The sequence below is a fragment of the Bombina bombina genome, chromosome 4 (assembly GCF_027579735.1).
Source record: "Bombina bombina isolate aBomBom1 chromosome 4, aBomBom1.pri, whole genome shotgun sequence".
NCBI lineage: Eukaryota > Metazoa > Chordata > Amphibia > Anura > Bombinatoridae > Bombina > Bombina bombina.
Window position 1 is genome coordinate 331,721,750 of NC_069502.1, and position 12,254 is coordinate 331,734,003.

Consider the following 12,254-nt stretch of genomic DNA (forward strand, 5'->3'; position numbering starts at 1 on the left):
TAAGAAATATGATAAACAATTCGAACAAAACATGAATACATTCAAACAGGAACTATGGCAATTTAAATCTAGAAAAATGATGAGAGACAAGAAAGACTATGATTCTCAACAAGTCTATGGGGTCTATTTATGTAGGTGCGGACAGACATGATTCGCTATAGCGAATCATGTCCACCGCACATTGATAAATGTCGCCATTTATCATTGCACCAGCAGTTCTGGTGAACTGCTGGTGCAATACTACCTCCTGCAGATTTGCGGTCAATCGGCCGCTAGCAGGGGATGTCAATCAACCCAATCGTATTCGATCGGGCTGATTGCTGTCCGCCACCTCAGAGGTGGCGGACGAGTTAAGGAGCAGCGGTCTTAGGACCACTGATTCTTAACTTCCGCTTCAGTCGGAATAGACCCCTATAGATGGAGTTTGGAAGATCAAACTAACCCAAAATACCATCGCAACTTCAACAAAAACAAGAACAGCAAATCAAACAAAAATGGGAAAACTGTAACCTTTTCAGATACAGAATATGAATTTGATTCCTCAGATGGAGATATCACAGAAGAATCAGTACTGAGAACATCAGATCAAATATCTGAACCAGAATCATCCCTTTGGCCTCAAAAAATGAGTTGCATCAGACTTTAGCTCCAGGAAGAAGAAAAAAACACACAGAGGTGGAAGGGGAAAAGGAAGAAAGAACCAACATTTCCACTCAGGGGGGAAGCAGAATCAAAAGAGGGACTGTACGCATAACATATGCCACAAGATCCCAGAACACACAGTAGAAATATGCATGAACTCTGATGTTATCAATTTATCATCTAAAAATCTGAGCAGATTAGATGTATTATCTAAGGGACTTAATTTTGTTTCTGGCAGTCATTTCAACATTTTTGAAACAATACTAGACATCAATAAATTTGTCCGCAAAATTACTTTGCGCAAGCATTTCTATAATGTTGATGAAAGACATGAACAAGATATAACTGATTTACCTGCTGAAAATGTACATAGAATTGACTATGAGGAAAGGAACTGTCTAGAGTTTTCTGACTGGTGTAGTGTAACAGACCTTAAAGAACTAGAGAAGGAAGGTTCTGGAGAAAAAACAGGTTTACTTGACAAGTCAGAGATATCTCTCAAACACATAAAAAAGAAAAGTCACTTTTTTCCTGTTCATACCAGACCTAAGGTTTTGGATATTTTTCAAAAAATCTATAGAAGAAAAATTAAGATCTCTAAACGAAGCAAAAATAGACAAAAACAATAAGAAACACTAACATAACTTTTCTCCTTCTGAAAAAGAGGCTTTAAAATTACTAGCGGATAATGATGAATTGGTTATCAGGCAGTCAGATAAGGGCGGCAATATAGTTGTTCTTAATAGAAAGGATTATATATCTGAGGCCATGAGACAACTTAGTGATAAGGATGTTTATATAAAGCTAAAAGAAAATCCTACTAGGTATTACAAGAATGAATTATCTAATATAATTCTATATGCTAGATATAACAACATTCAAATTGAGTCTGTACAAGAGGCGTTAATACCACAATTTCCTGTCATTCCCGTATTTCATTATTTTCCAAAAATTTATAAAGACCCCATATCTCCTCCAGGTAGGCCTATTATTGCGGGAATTGACTCACTAAATGAATCCCTATCAGAACTAATTGATTATTTTTTACAACCTCTTGTGAGAAACCTACCTAGTTTCATACAAGATACTACTGCTCTGTTAAGAAAAATCAAAGATATCCAATGGTAATCTACTTACAGCTTTATTGTTGTGGATGTCTCAGCGCTGTACACATCCATAAAACATAAAAAAGGTATGACAGCCATATAATTTTTTTATTGATACCTACAGTGATTTTGATCCAGCAACTAAAGTTTTCTTGCTGAGAACGACTGAATTTTTACTGACCCATAATTTTTTCATGTTTCAGAATGATTTCTATCTCCAGAGATGTGGGACAGCTATGTGGGCCACATTTGCTCCATCCAACGCCAACCTTTCATGGGTTGGTGGGAGCTGTCCCACGTCTATGGAGATAGAAATCCGTATAGAGATCAAATTGTACAGTTTCATAGCTATATAGATGATCTTCTATTTGTATTCGATGGTGATGCTAAAGAAGTCGATGATTTCTGTCAGTAACTAAACAATAATGAATGTGGTATTAAGTTTACTAGTGAACACAATGCATCCAGCATTAACATTTTTTACTATCACCAGTAATGAAACTAATCAGAGTGTCAATACCATTATGTTTAGGAAGCCTACTGCGGGGAACACCATCTTAAAATATAATTCTTGTCACCCTAGACATGTGGTTAAAGGCATCCCCAAAGGGGAACTAATTAGAATAAAAACATAATTTATGTAAGAACTTACCTGATAAATTCATTTCTTTCATATTAGCAAGAGTCCATGAGCTAGTGACATATGGGATATACATTCCTACCAGGAGGGGCAAAGTTTCCCAAACCTCAAAATGCCTACAAATACACCCCTCACCACACCCACAAATCAGTTTAACGCATAGCCAAGAAGTGGGGTGATAAGAAAAAAGTGCGAAAGCATAAAAAAATACGGAATTGGAATAATTGTAATCATAACCACCACTAAAAAGGGTGGGCCTCATGGACTCTTGCTAATATGAAAGAAATGAATTTATCAGGTAAGTTCTTACATAAATTATGTTTTCTTTCATGTAATTAGCAAGAGTCCATGAGCTAGTGACGTATGGGATAATGAATACCCAAGATGTGGATCTTCCACGCAAGAGTTACTAGAGAGGGAGGGATAAAATAAAGACAGCCAATTCCGCTGAAAATAATCCACACCCAAAACAAAGTTTAAATCTTATAATGAAAAAAACTGAAATTATAAGCAGAAGAATCAAACTGAAACAGCTGCCTGAAGTACTTTTCTACCAAAAACTGCTTCAGAAGAAGAAAACACATCAAAATGGTAGAATTTAGTAAAAGTATGCAAAGAAGACCAAGTTGCTGCTTTGCAAATCTGATCAACCGAAGCTTCATTCCTAAACGCCCAGGAAGTAGAAACTGACCTAGTAGAATGAGCTGTAATCCTTCGAGGCGGAGTTTTACCCAACTCGACATAAGCATGATGAATCAAAGACTTTAACCAAGACGCCAAAGAAATGGCAGAGGCCTTCTGACCTTTCCTAGAACCTGAAAAGATAACAAATAGACTAGAAGTCTTTCGGAAATTTTTAGTAGCTTCAACATAATATTTCAAAGCTCTAACTACATCCAAAGAATGCAACGATCTTTCCTTAGAATTCTTAGGATTAGGACACAATGAAGGAACCACAATCTCTCTACTAATGTTGTTAGAATTCACAACCTTAGGTAAAAATTTAAAAGAAGTTCGCAACACCGCCTTATCCTGATGAAAAATCAGAAAAGGAGACTCACAAGAAAGAGCAGATAATTCAGAAACTCTTCTAGCAGAAGAGATGGCCAAAATAAACAAAACTTTCCAAGAAAGTAATTTAATGTCCAGCGAATGCATAGGTTCAAACGGAGGAGCTTGAAGAGCCCCCAGAACCAAATTCAAACTCCAAGGAGGAGAAATTGACTTAATAACAGGTTTTATACGAACCAAAGCTTGTACAAAACAATGAATATCAGGAAGACTAGCAATCTTTCTGTGGAAAAGAACAGAAAGAGCAGAGATTTGTCCTTTCAAGGAACTTGCAGACAAACCTTTATCCAAACCATCCTGAAGAAACTGTAAAATTCTAGGAATTCTAAAAGAATGCCAAGAAAAATGATGAGAAAAACACCAAGAAATGTAAATCTTCCAGACTCGATAATATATCTTCCTAGATACAGATTTACGAGCCTGTAACATAGTATTAATCACAGAGTCAGAGAAACCTCTATGACTGAGAATCAAGCGTTCAATCTCCATACCTTCAAATTTAAGGATTTGAGATCCTGATGGAAAAAAGGACCTTGCGATAGAAGGTCTGGTCTTAATGGAAGAGTCCACAGTTGGCAAGTGGCCATCCGGACAAGATCCGCATACCAAAACCTGTGAGGCCATGCTGGAGCCACCAGCAGAACAAACGAGCACTCCTTTAGAATCTTGGAAATCACTCTTGGAAGAAGAACTAGAGGCGGAAAGATATAGGCAGGATGATACTTCCAAGGAAGTGACAATGCATCCACTGCCTCCGCCTGAGGATCCCTGGATCTGGACAGATACCTGGGAAGTTTCTTGTTTAGATGAGAAGCCATCAGATCTATTTCTGGAAGTCCCCACATTTGAACAATCTGAAGAAATACCACTGGGTGAAGAGACCATTCGCCCGGATGTAACGTTTGGCGACTGAGATAATCCGCTTCCCAATTGTCTATACCTGGGATATGAACCGCAGAAATTAGACAGGAGCTGGATTCCGCCCATACCAGTATTCAAGATACTTCTTTCATAGCCAGAGGACTGTGAGTCCCTCCTTGATGATTGACATATGCCACGGTTGTAAAATTGTCCGTCTGAAAACAAATGAACGACTCTCTCTTTAGAAGATGCCATGACTGAAGAGCTCTGAAAATTGCACGGAGTTCCAAAATGTTGATTGGTAATCTCACCTCCTGAGATTCCCAAACCCCTTGTGCTGTCAGAGACCCCCAAACAGCTCCCCAACCTGTCAGACTTGCATCTGTTGAAATCACAGTCCAGGTCGGAAGAACAAAAGAAGCCCCCTGAACTAAACGATGGTGGTCTGTCCACCACGTCAGAGAGTGTTGTACAATCGGTTTTAAAGATATTAATTGAGATATCTTTGTATAATCCCTACACCACTGGTTCAGCAAACAGAGCTGAAGAGGTCGCATGTGAAATGAGCAAAGGGGATCGCGTCCGATGCAGCAGTCATAAGACCTAGAATTTCCATGCATAAGGCTACCGAAGGGAATGATTGAGACTGAAGGTTTCGACAAGCTGAAACCAATTTTAGACGTCTCTTGTCTGTCAGAGACAGAGTCATGAACACTGAATCTATCTGGAAACCTAAAAAGGTTACCCTTGTCTGAGGAATCAATGAACTTTTTGGTAAATTGATCTTCCAACCATGTTCTCGAAGAAACAATACAGGTCGATTCGTATGAGATTCTGCTAAATGTGAAGACTGAGCAAGTACCAAGATATTGTCCAAATAAGGAAATACCACAATACCCTGTTCTCTGATTACAGACAGAAGGGCACCGAGAACCTTTGTAAAAATCCTTGGAGCTGTTGCTAGGCCAAACGGCAGAGCCACAAACTGGTAATGCTTGTCTAGGAAAGAGAATCTCAGAAACTGATAGTGATCTGGATGAATCGGAATATGCAGATATGCATCCTGTAAATCTATTGTGGACATATAATGCCCTTGCTGAACAAAAGGCAGAATAGTCCTTATAGTTACCATTTTGAATGTTGGTATCCTTACATAATGATTCAATATTTTTAAATCCAGAACTGGTCTGAAGGAATTCTCCTTCTTTGGTACAATGAAGAGATTTGAGTAAAACCCCAGCCCCTGTTCCAGAACTGGAACTGGCATAATTACTCCAGCCAACTCTAGATCTGAAACACATTTCAGAAATGCTTGAGCCTTCACTGGATTTACTGGGACACGGGAAAGAAAAAATCTTCTTGCAGGAGGCCTTATCTTGAAGCCTATTCTGTACCCTTGTGAAACAATGTTCTGAATCCAAAGATTGTGAATCGAATTGATCCAAATTTCTTTGAAAAATCGTAATCTGCCCCCTACCAGCTGGGCCTTAAATGAGGGCCGCACCTTCATGTTGACTTGGGAGCTGGCTTTGGCTTTCTAAAAGGCTTGGATTTATTCCAGACTGGAGATGGTTTCCAAACTGATACCGCTCCTGTAGGGGAAGGATCAGGCTTTTGTTCCTTATTGTGACGAAAGGAACGTAAACGATTGGTAGACCTAAATTTACCTTTAGATTTTTTATCCTGTGGTAAAAAAGTTCCTTTCCCCTCAGTAACAGTTGAAATAATGGAATCCAACTGTGAACCAAATAATTTATTACCCTGGAAAGAAAGGGAAAGCAAAGTTGACTTGGAAGACATATCAGCATTCCAAGTTTTAAGCCATAAAGCTCTTCTAGCTAAAATAGCTAGAGACATATACCTGACATCAACCCTAATGATATCAAAGATGGCATCACAAATAAAATTATTAGCATGTTGAAGAAGATTAACAATGCTATGAGAATTATGATCTGTTACTTGTTGCACTAAAGCTTCCAACCAAAAAGTTGAAGCTGCAGCAACATCAGCTAAAGATATAGCAGGTCTAAGAAGATTACCTGAACATAAGTAAGCTTTTCTTAGAAAGGATTCAATTTTCCTATCTAAAGGATCCTTAAAGGAAGTACTATCTGCCGTAGGAATAGTAGTACGTTTAGCAAGAGTAGAGATAGCCCCATCAACCTTAGGGATTTTGTCCCAAAACTCTAATCTGTCAGATGGCACAGGATATAATTGCTTAAAACGTTTAGAAGGAGTAAATGAATTACCCAAATTATTCCATTCCCTGGAAATTACTTCAGAAATAGCATCAGGGACAGGAAAAACTTCAGGAATAACTACAGGAGATTTAAAAACCTTATTTAAACGTTTAGATTTAGTATCAAGAGGACCAGATTCCTCTATTTCTAATGCAATTAAGACTTCTTTAAGTAAAGAACGAATAAATTCCATTTTGAATAAATATGAAGATTTATCAGCAACAACCTCTGAAACAGAATGCTCTGAACCAGAGGAATCATTATCAGAATCAGGATGATGTTCATTTAAAAATTCATCTGAAAAATGAGAAGTTTTAAAAGACCTTTTACGTTTACTAGAAGGAGGAATAACAGACATAGCCTTCTTAATGGATTTAGAAACAAAATCTCTTATGTTAACAGGAACACTCTGAGTATTAGATGTTGATGGAACAGCAACAGGTAATGTAACATTACTAAAGGAAATATTATTATCTGCATTAACAAGTTTGTCATGACATTCATTACAAACAACAGCTGGAGGAACAGATACCACAAGTTTACAGCAAATACAATTAACTTTGGTAGATCCAGCATCAGGCAGCGATTTTCCAGAAGTATCTTCTGATTCAGGGTCAATCTGAGACATCTTGCAATATGTAATAGAAAAAACAACATATAAAGCAAAATTTGATCAAATTCCTTAAATGACAGTTTCAGGAATGGGAAAAAATGCCAGTGAACAAGCTTCTAGCAACCAGAAGCAAATAAACAATGAGACTTAAATAATGTGGAGACAAAAATGACGCCCATATTTTTTAGCGCCAAAAAAGACACCCATATTATTTGGCGCCTAAATGCTTTTAGCGCCAAAAATGACGCCACATCCGGTAACGCCGACACAAAACGCCAAAAATGACGCAACTTCCGGTGACAAGTATGACGCCGGAAATAACAAAGAAAATTTTTTGCGCCAAAAAAGTCAGCGCCAAGAATGACGCAATAAAATAAAGCATTTTATTTAAAAGTGCCCAACCATAGCTTAGAGTGTAACAAAAATAAGACTTACTTACCCCAGGACACTCATCTACATGTAGTAGAAAGCCAAACCAGTAGAGGTAATGGTATATATAAGAGTATATCGTCGATCTGAAAAGGGAGGTAAGAGATGAATCTCTATGACCGATAACAGAGAACCTATGAAATAGACCCCGTAGAAGGAGATCATTGAATTCAAATAGGCAATACTCTCTTCACATCCCTCTGACATTCACTGCACGCTGAGAGGAAAACCGGGCTCCAACCTGCTGCGGAGCGCATATCAACGTAGAATCTAGCACAAACTTACTTCACCACCTCCACGGGAGGCAAAGTTTGTAAAACTGATTTGTGGGTGTGGTGAGGGGTGTATTTGTAGGCATTTTGAGGTTTGGGAAACTTTGCCCCTCCTGGTAGGAATGTATATCCCATACGTCACTAGCTCATGGACTCTTGCTAATTACATGAAAGAAAAGGAACTGTTCAACTGAAGTAAATTACCAAAAACAGGCAACTGAAGCTATACAAAGGGGTCTATTTATATATGTGTGGACAGACATGATCCGCTATAGCGAACCATGTCTGCCGCACATCGATAAATGCCGACAGCATAAGCTGTCAACATTTATCATTGCACCAGCAGTTCTTGTGAACTGCTGGTGCAATGCCGCGCCCTGCAGATCAGCCTGATCGTACATGATCGGGCGGATTGCTATACGCCGCCTCAAAGGCGGCGTATGAGTTTAGGAGCAGTGGTCTTAAGAAACAAGGGGAACAGTGGCCATTTGGCCCTTGTTAAATAGACCCCAAAGATTTAAGAATAGGGGTTACTCTGAAGAAGTTCTTATAACAGCCAAGCATAGTGTTGATAGCATACACAGGGAGGAATTGTTAAAATACAAAGGCAATAAGAATAACCAGAGTAAACAAAACACAAAATGTGTAGAAAAAATACACAAGCGCAAACAGACTCAAATGTAGATTAATAAAACAAACGCACCACGCTATAAAATTGCACTTACAATGTAAAAATTTAATTAGGCATTTGTTACAAACTTGTCAATGACCAGGATGGATCGTCCATAAACAAGTGGGGTGGATATAAGTCCTTACAATGCTGAAGGGGTCCCTCAAGGTAATCGTTCCGGGACACAGTGATTCAATCCCTTACAGGCCTCCGTACCCGTGACTCTGATGGCAATTTTGTACGTCCTGAGGATCCGTAGTGCCCCATAGTGACGGCATCTGCATCGGAACTTTCAACACAGCTATTGCCATCAGAGTCACGGGTACGGAGGCCTGTAAGGGATTTAATCACTGTGTCCCAGAACGATTACCTTGAGGGACCCCTTCAGCATTGTAAGGACTTATATCCACCCCACTTGTTTATGGACGATCCATCCTGGTCATTGACAAGTTTGTAACAAACACCTAATTAAATTTTTACATTGTAAGTGCAATTTTATAGCGTGGTGCGTTTGTTTTATTAATCTACACTTGAGTCTGTTTGCGCTTGTGTGTTTTTTCTACAGATTCTGGAATTCTATTTTACTCCGGGAGGCACGCAGGACACCTCCGGTCAAGTGGCTGCAGCAGGTCTCGTATGTCATGATTTTTAATTAACTTTGGAGCTCATTGTATGGTCTTCCGTTTTTGGAAATTATCTGTTACATATACCATAGGTTTACTAATTTTCTTTTTTTCTTTACTTTGTTTTGCATGTATGCTCCTTTACAATTGATTTATTTTTATGCACACTTGTCATTATATATACTCACTCTGAAGTGGTTTTACTAAGATTTATTATTATTTTATAATTTTTTATTTTATTTTTTATCACAGAGATACCGAACCTTCCCTGGTAGTTAGCGCTGTTTAATCAGTGTGTATTTTTTAAAACACAAAATGTATCACTACTTATAGTCTTGAGTACAACAAGATATTTAACATCATTAGGGATTCAATACCAATTTTGTACTCAGATCCTATTTTTAAAGGATATCATGAAATATGGTTGTGACTCTATATCAAAAAGAGGAAAGACCCTGTCCAACTATTTGTCTCCCTCAGATCTTAAGCCCATGACTAACAAATGTTGGCTACAAAAAAGAAAGGCTTTTTCAAATGTAGGAGGCCTATATGAAGAACATGGGGCTTTGAGGGAGACAAAGTGACCTCTACTGTAACTCAAAAAGTACATAAGATTAATTATTCCATAAACTGTTCAACTACACATGTAGTATATCTCCTTACGTGTAAACTCTGTCTTAAACAGTATATGGGTAAAACTAAGAGACCACTTAAGGAGAGGTTTCTGGAACACCTACGTAGTATTGAAGATGAAGAATCAGATACCCCTGTTGGTAGACACTTCAAGGATTTTCATAGTTCAGATATTAATGCTTTGACAGTACAGGGCCTAGATTGTGTTCCTGTATGTTGGAGAGGAGGGAATAGGGAAATGTGTCTGCAGTCTGCATAAGAGAGAAATTTATTGGATGCTTACTCTTCAAACCAGCCATCCTTTAGGCATAAATAAAAGAAGAGATTTAGACTTATTTCTATAACTACAAAAAGCTATCCTTTCATTCTTATCTTGCTGTCCCTTTCTAGCATCCTCAATGGACATTAAATATTCACATGACTGATTCGCTCATATGTAAGTTCAACATATAAAATGTATATATTATTTTGTTAATAGATACGTATGTATGCTATAGACACGTCACAAATTTTCAGAGTATCTATTATTATATATAAAAACTAATTAATATATAGTGTATATATATATGTCTGTATCTTGTTAATATTATGTGCATTTGCAACCATAATATGTATACGAGGTTGATCCTAAGTTATAATAGAGCAGTGTCTCTTTAGGAATCTTTTAGCCTTAAATAAAAGCATGAACAGGTGCACAGGTAAGCAGTGACCAAGTGAGCATGTGCACGAAACGCGTCTGCCCTATGCACCTGTTCATCAACCTGGATTTTATTATTTTTTTGTACTGACCAATTTTTGCTTTTAAAAGTAACAATAAAACTTTTTGATTTTACAAGTGGGCACTGAGCGCTTTTGTTCTGGATACCTTTCACCTTTTTAGCATGGTAAACAGACACACTTGGATTAGATGCCGCTGCCCAGTGACCTTAGGGATATGGATCCCACCCACTCTCCTTTGAGTCGCTGTGAGAAGTAAGCATACAGGACTGTTGTGAGTAATTTTATAACTTTACTGTAACTATATGCTATATGTTTAACCCCTGTGTGAGAACTGCTGGCACAGAGCAGTACAGAGAAAAAACTTCTGCTGGTAAAACTGACAGCACTAGTCACATGATCCAGCTATGTGAATAGCACTGCTGAATGGCTAAGCAACAGTTTCTGCTCAAGACCAGCAGTTCTCTGTGGTTCATGTGAGGTACTTTAATTATGTGTTTACTGTTTAAATAGAAAATAAACAGTATGAGATTATAATATGATGTTTAATTATGTGTATCTGTAGTTAAAATGTTGCAATATACTTTATTTATTTATTTATTTTGTCCCCTATTTCTGTAATTTAATATGAGAGGTCACTGGCATAACACATTAAAGCCTCATAGTAAATAAAAAAATAATTGCAAGGTCTGTTTCTATGACCGCTAGATATTTTATTATGAAATCACATTGCATATTTTAATTTACCTAAGGTGATGGTAAAAAAAAATAATAACTTTACTGTAACTATATGTGTTTGTTATATGTCAATGAAAAGATATGCATTTAACAGATAAAGGATAATTATTCTTCTCATCCAGAAATAATGAAATGTCTCACATCTCAAATAATATGGGGCACCATATGGTAAGCCAAAAGTATGTGTTTGCATATGTTTATTTGTTTGTATATGCATTTATACAATATTGTTATTTTTATTTTTTCAATACAGATTGTCTAAATTCAGTCAATAGTGTACTATTTTAAAGTTATCCTTCTGATATTGGGTTCTGGACCTCCCCTGATTACCTACACTTTTACATTGATTTTACATTTATATTTTTTAATTCCTTGCATTACAACCAAGCGGTTAAAGATCTCCAGACTATTAACCTTTTTTATAGCGGGCAGGTATTTCTAGAGGAAATGTATCTATGACTTACAAAACAGCCTCCATTATAAATGAACCCCAAGGCCCATGGTTGCATAGGTGGTTATTGATTTCTAGTCTTGTATGTAACAATGATGCTAACCTTCCTTTTCATGATGTTATAAAACTAAATATGCACTTAGTCTATAACATTCATAGCTGAAAAGTGTTCACAAATAAACAATAAAATAATTATTGATTTTCCATTTTGTTCAATATACAGAATTTTGCAATCAACACAGTAATACCAAATGTATTGTACATCAACACATTATTTTCCATTAGAAATTGCTTTAAAAAATGGTAACTTTGGAGATGCCCTGGAGGCGGGGCTTGGCCAAGCAGTCTAATGGCCGTGTAACTTCACTGCTCCGTAACAACGGTCGGACCAGCCACAGAAATAACAGTGACATACACTGCCTAACTATCACACCCTGCTGCTTAATCTCTGCAGTCAGATGTGAGTCTTTTGCAACTTAAAACGAGCAGATCAGCTCGCAAACTCAGAAAATTAGCCAGCCAGCAACCTTCATACCAAGCATCACACT

General features: G+C 37.5%; 1 protein-coding gene across 1 annotated transcript in view; it reads right to left on the bottom strand.

Moving 5' to 3' along the window:
* Nucleotides 1-12,254, bottom strand: part of PLCH1 (phospholipase C eta 1) — a 458,827-nt gene that overhangs the window by 132,084 nt on the left and 314,489 nt on the right. The window lies entirely within an intron of this gene.